The sequence below is a fragment of the Lissotriton helveticus genome, chromosome 6 (genome assembly GCF_964261635.1).
Source record: "Lissotriton helveticus chromosome 6, aLisHel1.1, whole genome shotgun sequence".
Lineage (NCBI taxonomy): Eukaryota > Metazoa > Chordata > Amphibia > Caudata > Salamandridae > Lissotriton > Lissotriton helveticus.
The window spans coordinates 83301745-83321093 of record NC_136067.1 but is presented as its reverse complement, the minus strand read 5'-3'; the positions used below and the strand labels follow the sequence as shown (position 1 = coordinate 83321093).

Below are 19349 nucleotides of genomic sequence, written 5' to 3'. Positions count from 1 at the left end.
AAACACTGAGTGTCCCCCACCCTGTGGTGTACACTGGAAGTAGGATTCTCCTTGTTTAATTATCAGTGCCCGTGGAGTAGGAATCCTATCTCTTTACTCTACCTCGCCCCCATTGTTTTTCTTAGTCTTTAGGCAGCGCAGAGCTGTGGGAGTCTTTTTCTCCTGACATACATCACACACATAGAGACACATATACCCAGGGATAATAAAAGAAGCCAGCGGTCCACTCATAATGGAAGATGAACATGGCCTCACCTTTGCTGAAGACGAAATTGACAAGATCTTATCTGACACCAACCTTTTTGAAGGCCTGTGTAATCAGGAAACAGGCCCACAAACCAATGATTGGAATGAGTTACTCAATCTGAGACGCAACCAGATAAAAGCAGCCCTACACGGCTTATTTATGACCCAGTACCTTCGTAATAAAATGGCACCACCAGGTCTCATTGTCAAAAATGAGCCACTCATTTTTCAAAATGATTTGATTTTTAAAAAGGAATGGTCATTGATTTCATGGCACTGTTCAAGAGACTGGTTAGTGCTTATAATTAAGACGGCTACTAGGATTACACAGGAACTCAAAATCGAAATGAATAAAATAGAGGTCCAACTAAAAACATACATTTCACCTGAAGAGTTAAAAACCAGACTTGAGGAATTAAACCAACAAATGACGGATTTCGAGTTCACTCTAAAACAGAGTAAGACCAACAAACTAACCAAAGATGTGGCGAAGTTCACCCCCGAAAACGCATATCCATACACTAAGGTGGATTACGTTTCCAAGGGCACCTACAGTGATGCGGATAGCGACACATCGGATAATGGTTCGTCAGGTTCAAACTCTAGTGGCAATAGGGGAAATAGACAACGCAGAGGAGGCTGGAGACAAAGGAAACAACAGTTCCCCAGACAGAGAGGATGGCGTGGTTATCAACCACCAAATCAATTCCCGCAATTTATGGGCCCACCACAATTTAACCCTTTCCAGTTTGGACCACTATGGAACCAAGAATATAGTGATGGCTACTACGGTCAGCAACAACAATATGGAGGACCACAACAATCTTTTTTAGGGGCGCGACAGAACACACGAGGCAGAAACCGGAAAGGCAACAATGTTGCCTGGGAAGACCAGGAACAGCCCAACCCCCGGACCACCCGGAGCATGACCGGATCACTACCCAACCAGCCGTCAACCAGCAAGAGAGGGACCTAGTTGTAAACCTCACACCTATGACATTAACAACGACACAAAAGAATGTTCTCAACAAGGGCCTAGGGTTTGTTCCAACACAGAAACCAGATATCTTTAAACTCAACATGGAGTTACAAGATTTTTTCCGGAAACTGAAATTACAAGCTTTTTTCAAGGACAAACCATTACGAGAAGAAAAAACAGACACAGGCCTAAAATTGAAGTCAACCTTCACCCCACCAGATTCCACAATCCCAGTTGAGATTCTGACCTTCGAAAAGGCAGTGATCACTGAGGTCAACCAACTGAATACCAAAGGCACGAATGTTTTTTACAACACTAGTGGTGAAGAACAAAAAGCCCTGAGGGAACTAACAAATAATGGCGAGCTTGTCGTAAAACCAGCAGACAAAGGGGGAGCGATAGTGTCGTGTATTTCTATAGGTTCTGAATCGATCCCCCTATTCCTGACCCTATTCTGGTTAAACTTACTAGCTAGTTAACTAACAGTCAGCCCATGAGGCAAGAAATCCCCCATGATGCAGATACCGTTATCTGACGCAGTCACACTACGGCACAGGAACGTGTTATCTGATTAGGTCATAACGCTTGAGATCTAATTAGACAAGCGATATTCCTCCAGCCCCTGATAAGGCATACGACGTTCTCATAACAAATCAAACCTATGACAACCTGGATAATCTGTGCGGCCATTGTTTTGATTTCACAGAGAACTTTAGTAAAGAATGTGCTAACGAGCAAGTCGTATGACATCTTTATTGACGTACCTATGTCCATCCTTACGTCAATCCCGGCACCTTTAAGGTATAAATATTGCCGACCTTGCCCTATGCAAAACACACGCGTGGTGACAAGACGGAGCAGCCATACTTGCCGAAGCAGAGAGCCGAAGCAGACCCCGCAGGCAGCAGCCCCGCCTTTCTGACGCGCTGAGAGACGCGCTGCTATCTCAAGCCGAGAGACCCAGCACCGGCGCTTCTGGGCAGCCCTCGCAGGCAGCCTGGAATATCGAGAGCAGAGAAAGAGATACCATTCCTCATTCATCCTAAATTCCAGGTACAGAACTGAATAACCCCTCCTAGAGAATTCTTTAGTTATTCACTTGGCAAAAACAAACTTAACTTAAACTGTAACTTTCTATTCCCGCCCACGCATTAGACTTAGGTCAGGTACACGGGGTAGGCGTATTTAGAAACACCAGTTGAGTACGTTTAGTCAAATGTATATGTGTATGTAAATATATTTTAATCATTTTAAAACATCATATGGCTCAGAAACCATATCAATGTTTTTACAGTATTATTTTATACTATTGCTTTTAATGTATGCACTTTACTTAACTATAAGTATTGCAATAATATCGACCCATTTCTCTTGTACGAGAAAAGAGACTGATCAATAAATAACATCTTTTATTGAACACGCCCGTCTCTTCCTTTTCTCTACATTCTGATGAGACTAAGAATGCACGTACTGACTGAGTAAAATAATTGCCTTGTGCTCACACGACTCTTGAGATTGACTCTTGATTAGGGGAGAGCAAAGTTGTCATGTTCTATGGTTGTCAGAAACTAAATCCCTTCTTGTCTAATCAGGGAAGTTAATCCTTCCTTGAACATTCGAGAAAGTTTCTAGCGAACTCTGAGCTTAGCTGGCAAACCCAAAAATTAAGTCTAGTATCGACAGTAGTAGACCTAGTTAACGTCTGGCCTAGGCCTTTACTGCTGTAGGTACTATTCCAATGCGCAGAGCCTATTGGGAAAATAGGAGCTACACTACATGGCGCCCAACGCGTTTGGAAAGGGCGATAAAACTAACGTAAGACATTTAGAGTAACTCAGTCGTGCTTTCTCACTCAGACCCCTTTTCCCAAATACTCCAAAGACGTCTGGAGTGGGTGAAAGGTTATAATATCCTCCAAAACCTCGCAGGAGGGAACTGCTATGTATGGTTCTTGGTCTAGTCAACGTTGAAGGATAAAACAGTTCCAAAATATTGTGCACCTAATCTCTGTTTCCATAAAGAAACCTGATCTGCAAATAAACATAATACCATCCTGTCAGCAAAATGGACAGCGATGAAGAACGAGAGGTTACTAGATTAGCTACTGAAATAGCAGATGCTGATGCTACCATGCAAGCAGCAGACGCGGATATAATACTCATTCCGGTCGCCAAAAGGAGATCTATAACCTTAAAACTTATAGAAAATGGACTGACACCTAGAGGTGGCACAGTCATATTCGTAATCGAGGCACACGAATATCGGCAGACAGAGGTATACTATACATGGATACATTTTCCAGCAGCTAATACTATAACAAAGTACTTCCACTATTACAAAGTAGAGGAACCTCCTAATGAGTACACTCCTTTCGAGGAGGTGGAAGTACCACTCAAATTCCAAGAGCATTTGCTCTTATTTGATGGCGCCCTAAAACATAATAATCACATTACAAGGCTCGGTCCTTTAGGAAGACCAGGAGCAACGTGGCCGGTCTTAGCCGGATACACACCATATCCAGACATCGAAAGAATGCCTGCAGCAGAGCTGTTAATACAGCTAAAACAACTACTAAAAATTCACAGACAATTAGTTCAGTATGTAATGCGGACTTCAACAAATCAGCCAGCGATTAAACTTCCACAGCTGACCCCTCACCAGGGGAACACAAATAAAATTACACCACAGAACATCCAATCCTGCCTAGGTAAAGTTCCAGCTAAACGGGAACAGATACCATTCTGGTTGGCACAGAAAATTACCCAAATAGAGGCGGTGTTTCCTGACACCACCCCATTAGAAAAACACAGGATTCTGACTATATGTCTCCCAATGGGAATCGCACCACACATTGAGGACTGTGACACTTGGGGTACAGTCTTTGCTTCCATCTACACAAAAACGCACGGTGTTCCATCCATTTCGGTAATACCAGATGTGCTAAAACAAATTCAAGATGAATATGGTCCAGAACCTGCTTTAACTCTTGGTATGAAATTACTAAAAGACTTCAAGCAGGTCTCGGCTATATTACTAGCCAACATAAAGGGTGAAGCAGCAAACGTGGCGATCCGCCAGAGGTTAAAAGAGACAGATATAGCAGACCAACCAGCTGAAATTGCCAGAATCATAGAAAAATCCTATGAAGAACTAGGCAGAGATAGTCTAGGTGGAATACCAGTAAAACCGCAACTGACTACAAGTCCAGAAAAAATGTTTTTTAATAATAATAATAATTCACCAAAAAAGAACTGGGATGGAAACAAACAATCCAATCCAAAAGAAAAGAAATTCCAGTCCAGAGGAAGGTCTCCTAGGCGAAGAGAGAAATCTCCAAACCCGAGACAAAGGTCACCTCAGAGTGAACCCTCTGGGAATAGATATAACCTTAGAAATAGGGATAATATTAAAAAACCTGATAGATATCAAGACATTGATACACGTCCCTCTCAATCTTTTCAGAATTCCTCGCAGAAATCGGAAAGAAGAGGACGATCAGAAGAGCACGCCAAGTCCAAAGACAAGGAACCTGCTCAACTGAAAAAGAAATCACAATTTCCAAAAAAGAAGGTAGCCAGTATCAAGGTAGTTAACAATGCCGAGAATACTGAGGACACAACTGAAAAACGGAGAATGGGCTCAGACAATGCTAGACAGCGCAGCAGAGGTGAGCATAGCTCGCAAAGTCCTTATGGATCATCTGGAGACAGTGGACACGAATGAATACCTTCAAGTGGAAACTGCAGATACCAGAGTTAGCAAGCCCCACAAAATATACGAGATAACATTACGTATAGAGGGAGATAAGACTAGGAAAATAAGGGGACTATTTTGGGATAACCTATCCAAAGGCTATGACATCCTTCTAGCTGAAAAAGACTGGCCACCAGAGTTTGTCAGGGAGTGCCCTCATGGCGAAGAAGTAATTATGCCTGCCTTCTCGAATCAAATACCGATTCATAAAAAATATACACTTGCTAGAAAGTGGGCAGTGGCCTTAGCACCTGCTTTATATAAAAATCATGTAGGATGGGATGAGGATTCTCCTCCTCACAAAATCCAGTTAAAATCACAACCTACTGCACAAAGGCAGTACCCAATTAAGCAAGAAGCTAAAAAACAAGTAAATGAAATACTAGATCAGCTAGAATACCAGGGGGTGATTGAAACTTGCACCTCACAAATGAACAATCCTTTGTTTCCGGTCTCCAAACCAGACAATTCGTACCGTCTAGTTTTGGATTACCGACACCTTAACACATGTTGCAAAACTTTTGCAGTGCAAAACTCACACAGTGCTGCACTAATGAATAACATAGTGCGCAAAAAATACAAAACAACCTTGGACATCTCCAACGGATTCTTTTGTCAAAACATAGCACCAGAGAGCAGATATTTAACTGCATTCTCAGTAAATGGCACTCAAAAACAATTCTGTCGGTTAGCCCAGGGGTACAAGAACAGCCCGGGGGTATTCTCAGCGAGAGTAACAGAATTACTACAACTATATGATGATGAAGCATTATCTTATGTCGATGACATTTACTTAACAGATGATGACTTGGAGACTCACTTGAAAAGAGTGAACACCATAATACTTGGTTTCGCTGCAGAGGGTTACAAATTCAACTTCAAAAAGTCCAGAATTGCCCATCTGACGGTCCTATTCTTAGGATATAAGTTATCAAGTGAAGGCAAAAGCCTGGCAGACAATTTCCTAGAGAAATGTGCCGTAATCCAAGCTCCTAAAACACTAAAAAACCTACAGTCAATTCTAGGCTTCCTAAATTTCGGAAGAACATATATTGCAAATTACGCAGAAAGGGTCAAACCCCTTTATGATCTAATTAAACCAGACTTTAAAAGATCCAGTTGGACTCAAGCACACACAGAAATTTTGAGATCCTTACAAACAGACATGCTAATTAAAACAAAATTAGAAACCCGTGATAATACACGCAACCTTGTGATCCGAGTCATCCCAGGGAGATGCGGATTCACATACCTGACTTCTAATGAAGGAGATAAGGTACCAATTGCATTCAAATCACATTTGTACACAAAAGCTGAACAGAGATTCAACAACAAAGGAAAAATTGTTCAAGCAGTTCAAACCGCAATAGCTAGAGAAAAAGACATAGCTGACGGTAGACATATCACAGTCAGAACAGCAGAATCAGCCTTTGAGGCATTAACAACACCGTGTCATTTACCAACAACAACATTGGATCCAGAATGGTTACAATGGGTAAATTCAATCACAACGGACAAAGTATATTACTTCTTTGATCCAGAACTAGAAGAATTAAAAAATCTAAAATATGAAAAACGTATCCTCTGCCAATCGACATTCTGCCTCTACGACATTACGCCTGTGTAATCTATACAGACGGACATGCTCAACCCTCCGTTTGGGGAGAACATGCATACAATCCCACATGTGAGATTACAAAAGAAGTGTGGCACGGAGGTAAACTAAGACCTCTATTAACAAAATCACACTCAGTAGAAACTAATTCAGAACTACAAACTGAAATATTAGCTTTGAAAATGGCGCTAGATAATGCGGATCGCGAATTCCCGACACTTATAGTGTCAGATTCATATTTCTGCGTCAAAGCATATAACAAGGATTTGCAGACCTGGATTCAGAACGATTACAAAGATGACACGGATGCACCAATAAAGCAGAGACTGCTCTGGGAACAGGTAGCTCTTTTGAAAAAAGAACTACCAAAGACTCACGTGACACACTCACTGAGTCACCAGCGTGATGGCGTTCACTTTGTAGGGAATTCATTGGCTGAAACAGCCGCAGCGGCAGCCAGTAAACCGGCTCCCGTAGATCGAAAAAAGCGTACATTAAAATACATTGACGGCGAAACATTGCTGGCAGTAAAAACGTCATCAAAAGGCGACTGCTCGGCGTTACCGATCAACTATCCACTCAATTACACATACATCATAGATGCAAACTCCATTCCTTTTGCTCGAATCCCTGGAGTGGGGGATATAGTGATTCCAAACATGGACAGGAGAAACTTGTTAATCGCAGACGCACACATGGGCGAGGGTCTCAGACACCTTAAATTAAAAGATTCTCTGGAAGAATTACAATCACGGTACTGGTGGCCAGGCATGAGCCTGCACTACACCATGTTTGTAAAAAACTGCCCAAACTGCAACAGAGATCGCAGTGGGGAGAGAAGCAGTTTAATACCTCGTCGTATCAGGGCAGATAACATCACCACTAAAAAGAATGGCTTGCGATTAACATATACAGGCTAGTTCCCACTTATAATGTAGATCCACAGCACTCGGCTGACGTCCGGACTGTTATACAAGATTTGCGAGTCTAAATGGCATATACGCTAAGAGCATGCTACGTTCGACCAATTTTTTCTTTTTCTCAGGCAATCCAGCCTGGGGGGGGGAAAGAATGGCCAAATGAGCACAGCCCAGCGGGAATCTTCTCACTTCCTTCCTGAGGGTATGGGATGGTGTAAAGAAAAAACCAAGACAGAAAGCAATCTATAATAGAAAGGATATTAGGTTCGGGAGCTGGGTGGGTCAAACATCTAATAAGTGTCCAACGTAGTCTAAATAACTTGCCAAGAAATTCTCTGAAGGGATTCAGTCCGTACGAATTATTATTTGGAACTAGGATGTTGATCTCTGACCTTGATAGTCAGACTTCAGTGGTAACAGAAAAAAGCTTTGATGTCAAAGACCGTTTGGCTATTTTGCAGGACTTAAACAAAACAAGAAAAGACCTGAGCAACATACAGTTGAAAGAACAGCCAACAACCACTGAAGAATCACCACCTGTCCCAGCAAGACCTGTCTGGATTCCAAAAGTCGGGGATCTAGTCAGGGAGAAGATCGCGGTAAAGAAGGAATTTGGGCCTTCTTACAGAAAAGCAGTTCCTGTATTGTCTGTCAACGGGACAAGATCAGTTGTACTACCGCCACTTGCTGGAAAAAAGGAGAACCGAGTTGTATCCATCGACCTGGTAAAACCACAACATGTGGCCGATAACCAACGGTAGGCCAAGTGGACTCCCAATAAGTAGCAGAACACCAAGGTTTGCTACCAGTACAGAGGTCCTATCAAAGAGGCTCATCACATTCGAAACGCCTACAGAAGAACAACAAGGACTATGCAACAATGCAATAGAACTAAGACCTCTGAAAACCCAAATAAAGACATTTAGCAGAGACACACCAATCTATACAGAAGTACCAAGTGAAAATGGAAGAAACAAAAATCCTGAACCAATTGGAACAATTGACAGAACTGCATCCGGTTACTTCATCAACTTCGATGATTCCTCCGACGGTTTCAGCGAACAAAAGACACAGCCATCATCAAAATCCTTTAAAGACAAAGCGAAGGAACTTTTGAAACAACTAAAAGAAACATATCTGATCTCTCCATGGATTGAATTTTGGGTGGGTTTTGGTGCATTTATCCTCATACTTTGGCTCATCATGGTATTTACCTTGGGACGCTTCATTGAGGGAAAATATGCTAAAACGGACACAGCAAGTCAGAACATCAACTTGGTCCTCAAACCACACACATCTTCACACGTCGAGAAACGAGAACTTTCTTCAGAACTTTCTTCAGCCAACTTCACAGCAATTCCAATACCTGGTGGGGTAGCCTGGGACAACACTGACTATGAAATTTATGGTCCGGTCGAGATCCTGAAATATCCACACCAAATTAAGATCTCTTTGAGTGACTTTGCAAAACCAAACTCATTTGCTGATGATTGGGACTTTGAAAGTATTAACAATATGATGTCTGACTTAGTAATGTCTGCTAAATTTACAAAACATGATTATTTGCAGGGTTCTACAAATTATGACAGCATGTACTGCTATAACCATTATGGTAACCATTTCGTGCATAAATCTGCACAACCTAGAAATGTTTTAAGTTATAATCAATGGGAACATTGTGCTACACCTCCAAAAGGGAGCTCTAGAACCGTTTATGACAAATATTCATATTTTTCAGGTTTTAACATAACTAATGCTGAAACATTTTATTACAAATTGTCAAACAAGACAGGGATGAAAACCATGATAACCAACACAAAATTGATATATTCAGATTCTTTCTTTGAAAAAATGAATACTTTTGGATTCGATTATTGGGACAAAAATGTTGATTTGAAAAGTGTTTGGGGTACAAAAGAATGGCAAGTACAGGGTATAGAAGCTTTGTTTAGAGCCTGCATGATCCCAGAACAAATGATATTTTTAAATGACACCGTTCAACAAACCACCTGTCTTGGCCTAGCAAAAATCAAAGATTTAAATAACCTGTCTATTCCAAAGCCAACAATGTTTAGCAATAACTCTGATACAGATGAAGAAATAGACATAAACCATATACTTAACCAAAACAGAACACATCCTGATTGGAAACAATGGTTGATCTGGCCCACAGATACAAATAACTGTCAAGATAGATTCCTGAATAAAACACAGGGTTTCAAAATGAACAGGCCAGACCCTAGATATCCTCAAAGACATCACCCAGGGATAATAACAACCTACAGTGTGGGCAAATTATGCCTTCAATGGCTACAAACTTCCACACTGCCTGAAATTAAGCAACACCTAACTTTACTTACTGATGGTGCTGACTTGCGTGATTTCATACTGGGACCACGCAAACAGCGTCATAAGCGTTTCATAGCAGCCTCTGTATATGCAGCATACAATGAGGCCTGGAAGGTTACTCAAATTGAGACAGCAGAAAGAATACGGGAAATTGACCGTATTAATTTGGAAAAATCACTTTCTGTAGTGGACAATGGGTTAATGACTCTGTCCTCCAGAATTTTTTCATTGGACAGCATTGTGTCTTCAGCAATCGATATATTATCGCAAGACTTACTGTTATTACAACATGGTCAGTCACAATTGCGTTCTATTGTACAGCTTGGCTGGACGTTACAAAATCTGCGTTCAGGCTACGTGCCTTGGCGTTTAATCAACACAACGTCACTATTCCAAATCTTTAACCTTACTGATAGACAAATCGGTATGGCGCAGAAGGGTGCTGATTATACAATCTTGAGCATTGAAAAACTAGAAAGATTACCAATGACAATGTCAGAACGACCTGTCAGTGAATGGATAATCCACGGAATCATAAATATTCCAATCTCAACCTTCAGGTTTCAATACTGCCAAAAATATATACAGGCTGGCATGTACGAGAAATTGGGAAAGGGGTACCTTAAAACAACATGGAACCTGCCCTATTCACATGCATGTGTCAGTAACAAAGGACAGAAAGTGTTTCTTAGTGGCAACAATTGTGCTATGTCACTAAGCGGCACGCTTCTATGTAACGGTATTAGTTTGCACGGAGCCTGTGAAGGGAATTCATACAACCTTTCATGTCACCAGCAAGGCGCACCTGCAACTGAAATAGAACCATTCTTTCAAAGACTCTATAATGGGAGTTACATTCTTATTGTAGACCGCAGATGCTGTAGTCTTATGCCCGGGACTCCTTATCTCGTCACTACGACGGCGAAGGTCAAGTGCTGTGGACGTTCTTTGTTCCCCAGCTCCTTTCCAGACAGGGAGGCAAGGGCATGGCCCGGTCTGAAAATTACTTCTATTCGAATAGACACTTTAAGCAGAATGAAAACAGTGCTTCTTCAGACGCCTACAAGGCTCACGTCATCTAAAGAAACGTATGATCTACAAGTCGCAAGGACGACTGCAGAGATACATACATTATTATCAACCAATTCCCCCGTACATTTCGCGGAAATCCTGAGCGAAATCTTAAATATTTCTGATACCACTGGGGTCTCAAAGGTATTTAAGACAGTATTTTCGATGGCATTAACACCATTCAAAGCCATACTGGGTATTTTTCCAGATTTCGTCCATTCGATTTTTGGCGGACTTCCCCTGATCCTAGGACTAATTGCAGGAATCCTATTCCTGGTCCTTATTTTTCGTTATGGCAACCCATGTCACAGAACAAAATCTCACGACAATGGAAGATACGATCCTAGCCATTGGATACCGGGACCGGATATCAAAAATCCTGGGACTCTCCCGGCTTAGAGACCTAAACATGACTTGGTTTCTATCATTTCGACCAATGTGGCAAAGGTGTGTTTTACCTGTACTAAGGTGTCTGCTATGCGGAGAAGAATGCGTGTTAGACACCTGTCTGACGCTACAATCGGATGCGCCGGTGGATGCAGATACACTGTTGGTTCCTACCAAGGTTCACGCACTGTGCTGCCCTCAAAGGCTGCCAATTCTGATGACGGCATTCCTGGAATCTTCACCACTGCGATTGAAGAGTAGTGAAGTTCAAGATGAAAGCAGCATCGAACAGGTACGACCTTCTGTCAGCAATGCAAATCAGAATGTCAATGGAGACAATCATGCGCACGAATGCATGGTTACCCCTATTTCCGACTTAGAGGAACTTTCCCATGAAGCTGTTGACAGTTTTTTCGAAAGCCTGAATGATATGATGTTCTCTCCGGAACAGAAATAGAGACTTTTGAGTAAACTCGCACACGGCGTTCCCTGAATTCGGCCTTCAACTTTAAAAATAAAGTCACATGAACAATTACAATCCAGTTCACGGACAGCAACTTTTTTCAGCAAGCCCCTAAAATATTTTTCTATATATTTTTTCCCGGGACACTGATCTTCTGCTTAAAGTAAGAAACTATTCCTAGAGAACTAAGATTTCTATTTTTTTAGATACTTTACAGACTTTATATAGACTTTAGCTGCCCACTGGTATGTTCACAATAGATTTTATGTGATGAAATGGTTTCGACTTTTTTTCTGTATAGCCATATTAAGAGCCATTTCATGTATATTTCTCATATACCAACAAGCAATAATGCATAACAATGCGTGTTTACTTTTGCATTTAATTCATAGCTTAAGTGCATACAATATATATGACTGCAATTTTTCAGTATATTTGAAAATTTCAAAATGCATTTATGTATTTTGGGGTGGTAAGGTATACACTATACTCTATAGTATGTTGTACTATGTTATACTATGCATAGATTAGTAGATATGACCATAGTTAGCGTGGAGTGGGTGTCGTGTATTTCTATAGGTTCTGAATCGATCCCCCTATTCCTGACCCTATTCTGGTTAAACTTACTAGCTAGTTAACTAACAGTCAGCCCATGAGGCAAGAAATCCCCCATGATGCAGATACCGTTATCTGACGCAGTCACACTACGGCACAGGAACGTGTTATCTGATTAGGTCATAACGCTTGAGATCTAATTAGACAAGCGATATTCCTCCAGCCCCTGATAAGGCATACGACGTTCTCATAACAAATCAAACCTATGACAACCTGGATAATCCGTGCGGCCATTGTTTTGATTTCACAGAGAACTTTAGTAAAGAATGTGCTAACGAGCAAGTCGTATGACATCTTTATTGACGTACCTATGTCCATCCTTACGTCAATCCCGGCACCTTTAAGGTATAAATATTGCCGACCTTGCCCTATGCAAAACACACGCGTGGTGACAAGACGGAGCAGCCATACTTGCCGAAGCAGAGAGCCGAAGCAGACCCCGCAGGCAGCAGCCCCGCCTTCCTGACGCGCTGAGAGACGCGCTGCTATCTCAAGCCGAGAGACCCAGCACCGGCGCTTCTGGGCAGCCCTCGCAGGCAGCCTGGAATATCGAGAGCAGAGAAAGAGATACCATTCCTCATTCATCCTAAATTCCAGGTACAGAACTGAATAACCCCTCCTAGAGAATTCTTTAGTTATTCACTTGGCAAAAACAAACTTAACTTAAACTGTAACTTTCTATTCCCGCCCACGCATTAGACTTAGGTCAGGTACACGGGGTAGGCGTATTTAGAAACACCAGTTGAGTACGTTTAGTCAAATGTATATGTGTATGTAAATATATTTTAATCATTTTAAAACATCATATGGCTCAGAAACCATATCAATGTTTTTACAGTATTATTTTATACTATTGCTTTTAATGTATGCACTTTACTTAACTATAAGTATTGCAATAATATCGATCCATTTCTCTTGTACGAGAAAAGAGACTGATCAATAAATAACATCTTTTATTGAACACGCCCGTCTCTTCCTTTTCTCTACATTCTGATGAGACTAAGAATGCACGTACTGACTGAGTAAAATAATTGCCTTGTGCTCACACGACTCTTGAGATTGACTCTTGATTAGGGGAGAGCAAAGTTGTCATGTTCTATGGTTGTCAGAAACTGAATCCCTTCTTGTCTAATCAGGGAAGTTAATCCTTCCTTGAACATTCGAGAAAGTTTCTAGCGAACTCTGAGCTTAGCTGGCAAACCCAAAAATTAAGTCTAGTATCGACAGTAGTAGACCTAGTTAACGTCTGGCCTAGGCCTTTACTGCTGTAGGTACTATTCCAATGCGCAGAGCCTATTGGGAAAATAGGAGCTACACTACAATAGTATTGCAGACCTGTGAGGCATATGATAAAGAGTGCCAACGCTTACTAGCAGATGAACGGAACTACAAAGTTCTAGAAAGAGACCCAACTGAAGGACTCTGGATTCGAATTGGCGGCATGGTAGAAGAAGGTCTAGCCCATGACTGGCTCAGCAAAAAGGAAGCTGACTTCCTACAACAACCCACCCCAAAGATACCATACTTCTACTGCATCCCCAAAATCCATAAAAACATCAACAATCCACCTGGGAGACCGATCGTCTCCGGGATTGGGTCAATTCTGGAGCCATTGTCGAAATTCTCGGATGCTTTCCTCCGACCTATGGTGCAATCAACAAACACATATTTAAAGGACACGAAGGCGGTGTTACGACTATTGGAAGACAGAGAATTTGATCCATCCACACAGCTCCTACTAAGCCTCGACGTGGAGAGCTTATACACTAGCCTGCCTCACGAAGAGACTCTACAAATCATAGAGGAAGTGCTCTTCAGTAAAACATGGAAGTACCAGACACCAAGGAACCTAGTCCTGGAATGCATCACCATGGCCTTGAAAGACAATTTTTTCAAATATAATGAAACTCTGTATCTGCAGACCCATGGAACGAGCATGGGGAGTACCTTCGCTCCAAGTCTAGCGGGACTATACGTTCACCACCTAGAACAGCACAAGATCCTACATGAAGACAATCCGTACCGTTCCCAGATTAACACCTGGAAACGGTACATAGATGATATCTTCATTATATGGAATGGGGATGTAAACAGTGCCACGAATTTCGTAATTTGGCTGAACAACCAGAATGAGTACCTAAAATTTACAAGTACAATGTCCAACACGTCAATGGTCTTTTTGGATTTGAATATATACACTGAGGCTGGAAGATTGAAGAGCACCACCCACTTTAAACCCACCTCAAGGAACTGTCTACTACGATACGACAGTTTCCACCCGAGACACCTAAGGGAGAATCTGCCTTATGGACAGTTCTTGCGCCTCAGAAGAAACTGTACAGAACTGAGCAATTTCAATGCACAGGCCAAAGATCTAAAGACCAAATTAATACAGAGACAATACCCTGTTAAAACCATTGATAAGGCAATGAAACGTGCAAGGAACAACCACAGGGAGGCACTCCTAGAGGACAATCTACAAGACAAGGGATCAAGTAAAAGACCAATTTGTGTTACAACATACACATCCATATCAAACCAGGTATCAAAGGTCATAAACAAACATTGGGGAATACTAAACTGTGGAGACCTAAGTTTTGAAAAACCAATGTATGCACACCGAAGGGGCAGGAACATTAAAGACATGTTGGTACATACAAGACCACGACAAAACCCCGCTGGTAGACAGAATGTGACTGGGGTCCAAGGACACTTCCCCTGTGGTGATTGTAGTTGTTGCCACCAAACCCAGAAGAGCAAAACCCTAACCTTTAGGAATGGCACGTCGTGGGAACAGCGCCAATTTTCCAATTGCAACACTAAGAACGTGGTCTACATGATAACCTGCCCATGTGGCCTTGAATACATAGGTATGACCACCCGCCCTGTCAAAGTGAGGATAGGGGAACATAAAAGTAACATACGCTGTAAAAAAACAACTACAAAGATGGCATCACATTTTTTGGAACACCAACACTGCATAAATGACCTACGCTGGACAGTAATCGAACGTTTACCATCAGAAACAGGCCTGTTTCAAAAGGAACAACGATGGGTGTTTCGTTTGGGAACCCATGTCATAGGTCTCAACGACGATATTCCATGGAGCCAAGTCACGTGACAATAACTGGAATACAATACAAGATGAGGGCCCTGTTTGTCTGTTTCTTGAACATAACATAAGGTGTTAATAAATGTAGATCAACTAGGTCCTTTCTCTCATCATGGTGAATAAAACATGAGATCACAAAATGACCCTGATGGTGCCCCTCAGAGAAATATATAAATCTACAGGGTCTTTAGTCATGCCCATTAAACTATTCTCTGACTTGATTCTGCTACTGCCTAACCCCGGATAATGAACAATTTTTAATACAGAAGCATGGAAAATGGGAAACATTAATTTTTTGAAGGCGGAATGACGATCCGCCTAACTGCGCAAACGCGGTGAAAAAGCGAACCAGGACAAGTGCGATATGCGCATGCGCAGATCTGAAACAGAACACAGATCAGCCTGACATGAGACACGCGTCACGAGGTAAAACTGGTAATATCTTGTCAAGGCCGAATGACGATCCGTCTAACTGCGCAAACGCGTTGAATAAGCAAACCGGGACAAGCACGATATGCGCATGCTCATATCAGAAACATAACTCAGCTTAACCGGGCTTGCCAGGCAAGAGACACGCGTCATGGGGGAACCTTTGTCCGCCTTCCGATAGGAAGCGAGGCGGACACTCCTTATTTGGTCTGTAAAATAACCCGGTAATTAACCAATGAGATAAGGCATGGCCAATACATGTAACATTTAGACCGTGAACATGCTCACGATAGGCTATTACACGGATGTCCCATACATGGTCTGCTGACTATGTCCGCCAATTAACCAATCCTACAACGCCTGAATAACCAATATATACCACCACGGTGCTATCTAACGCATTGACAGCGGAGCAGCACAAGGTGGTAGAAGGAGGCCAATTCAGGCGGATTTCGTGAGTATTTTACAGGAAAACAACCCACAAATATCCCGCTCTGAGTGTGGAGTTAAACTGTGAGTAAATGGAGTAAAAACACTGAAATCCACTCTTTACCCTCACAGATTGTGGATCCACCTACCTACCTTGATGTTCTGGATATGCTCATGATGCATATACAACAGTAATTACGAGTATGTCCTACAGAACAAATACAAAAACTATAAATGTGTTCTCTATGTTTGTGTGTTTTGTTTGTCTTTTTCTTTACAGGTTTATTTAACTGTTTGGGGCTCCAGGTGACTGCACCTGTTTGAGCCGATCCTGTGGGATAACCGAACTCATTTGGGTTTTTTTTCTTTTTACAGGGCATGCAATTGCATGAACCTACGAAATACCGCTGTAGGCACATTGTTAGCTTATGGGTTATCTTTATCACAATTTTTTAAATAATAAGTTTGGTAGATAACACTTTTTATATAGAAATACGTGAGTAGGGTTGGGAAGTTGTGCCCCGTCCTGAAGAAGGAACACCAGTTCCGAAACATGTTGACGCACACCAGAGGTTTTGTCCCTAATTAAGACAACCAACCTCGTTCTTTTGCACACTTTTTAATAGCACCAGCTAGGGGTTCTGAATAAAGTTTTTTTCACATCACCCACTAGCCAGGTACTTTTTAATTTTTCACAACACCCTTCACTCACATATATCCCCTCACTTGCACTTGACACACACCACGCATAGTCTACCCTGTCAACGCTCCCGCGTAGTCGCAGGTCGCAGCGTGCCGCATCCCTTTAGCGGGGTGCGAAGACCCCGATGATGAAGCATGACACCAAGGGGCCTGTTGGTGTGTGAGGGGTATTTTACACAAACACTGAGTGTCCCCCACCCTGTGGTGTACACTGGAAGTAGGATTCTCCTTGTTTAATTATCAGTGCCCGTGGAGTAGGAATCCTATCTCTTTACTCTACCTCCCCCCCATTGTTTTTCTTAGTCTTTAGGCAGCGCAGAGCTGTGGGAGTCTTTTTCTCCTGACATACATCACACACATAGAGACACATATACCCAGGGATAATAAAAGAAGCCAGCGGTCCACTCATAATGGAAGATGAACATGGCCTCACCTTTGCTGAAGACGAAATTGACAAGATCTTATCTGACACCAACCTTTTTGAAGGCCTGTGTAATCAGGAAACAGGCCCACAAACCAATGATTGGAATGAGTTACTCAATCTGAGACGCAACCAGATAAAAGCAGCCCTACACGGCTTATTTATGACCCAGTACCTTCGTAATAAAATGGCACCACCAGGTCTCATTGTCAAAAATGAGCCACTCATTTTTCAAAATGATTTGATTTTTAAAAAGGAATGGTCATTGATTTCATGGCACTGTTCAAGAGACTGGTTAGTGCTTATAATTAAGACGGCTACTAGGATTACACAGGAACTCAAAATCGAAATTAATAAAATAGAGGTCCAACTAAAAACATACATTTCACCTGAAGAGTTAAAAACCAGACTCGAGGAATTAAACCAACAAATGACGGATTTCGAGTTCACTCTAAAACAGAGTAAGACCAACAAACTAACCAAAGATGTGGCGAAGTTCACCCCCGAAAACGCATATCCATACACTAAGGTGGATTACGTTTCCAAGGGCACCTACAGTGATGCGGATAGCGACACATCGGATAATGGTTCGTCAGGTTCAAACTCTAGTGGCAATAGGGGAAATAGACAACGCAGAGGAGGCTGGAGACAAAGGAAACAACAGTTCCCCAGACAGAGAGGATGGCGTGGTTATCAACCACCAAATCAATTCCCGCAATTTATGGGCCCACCACAATTTAACCCTTTCCAGTTTGGACCACTATGGAACCAAGAATATAGTGATGGCTACTACGGTCAGCAACAACAATATGGAGGACCACAACAATCTTTTTTAGGGGCGCGACAGAACACACGAGGCAGAAACCGGAAAGGCAACAATGTTGCCTGGGAAGACCAGGAACAGCCTAACGCCCGGACCACCCGGAGCATGACCGGATCACTACCCAACCAGCCGTCAACCAGCAAGAGAGGGACCTAGTTGTAAACCTCACACCTATGACATTAACAACAACACAAAAGAATGTTCTCAACAAGGGCCTAGGGTTTGTTCCAACACAGAAACCAGATATCTTTAAACTCAACATGGAGTTACAAGATTTTTTCCGGAAACTGAAATTACAAGCTTTTTTCAAGGACAAACCATTACCAGAAGAAAAAACAGACACAGGCCTAAAATTGAAGTCAACCTTCACCCCACCAGATTCCACAATCCCAGTTGAGATTCTGACCTTCGAAAAGGCAGTGATCACTGAGGTCAACCAACTGAATACCAAAGGCACGAATGTTTTTTACAACACTAGTGGTGAAGAACAAAAAGCCCTGAGGGAACTAACAAATAATGGCGAGCTTGTCGTAAAACCAGTAGACAAAGGGGGAGCGATAGTATTGCAGACCCGTGAGGCATATGATAAAGAGTGCCAACGCTTACTAGCAGATGAACGGAACTACAAAGTTCTAGAAAGAGACCCAACTGAAGGACTCCGGATTCGAATTGGCGGCATGGTAGAAGAAGGTCTAGCCCATGACTGGCTCAGCAAAAAGGAAGCTGACTTCCTACAACAACCCACCCCAAAGATAGCATACTTCTACTGCATCCCCAAAATCCATAAAAACATCAACAATCCACCTGGGAGACCGATCGTCTCCGGGATTGGGTCAATTCTGGAGCCATTGTCGAAATTCTCGGATGCTTTCCTCCGACCTATGGTGCAATCAACAAACACATATTTAAAGGACACGAAGGCGGTGTTACAACTATTGGAAGACAGAGAATTTGATCCATCCACACAGCTCCTACTAAGCCTCGACGTGGAGAGCTTATACACTAGCCTGCCTCACGAAGAGACTCTACAAATCA

At 42.3% G+C, this 19349-nt stretch overlaps 1 protein-coding gene across 1 annotated transcript in view; it reads left to right on the top strand.

Moving 5' to 3' along the window:
- Positions 1–19349, top strand: part of LOC144762252 (beta-1,3-galactosyltransferase 2-like) — a 141253-nt gene that overhangs the window by 74354 nt on the left and 47550 nt on the right. The window lies entirely within an intron of this gene.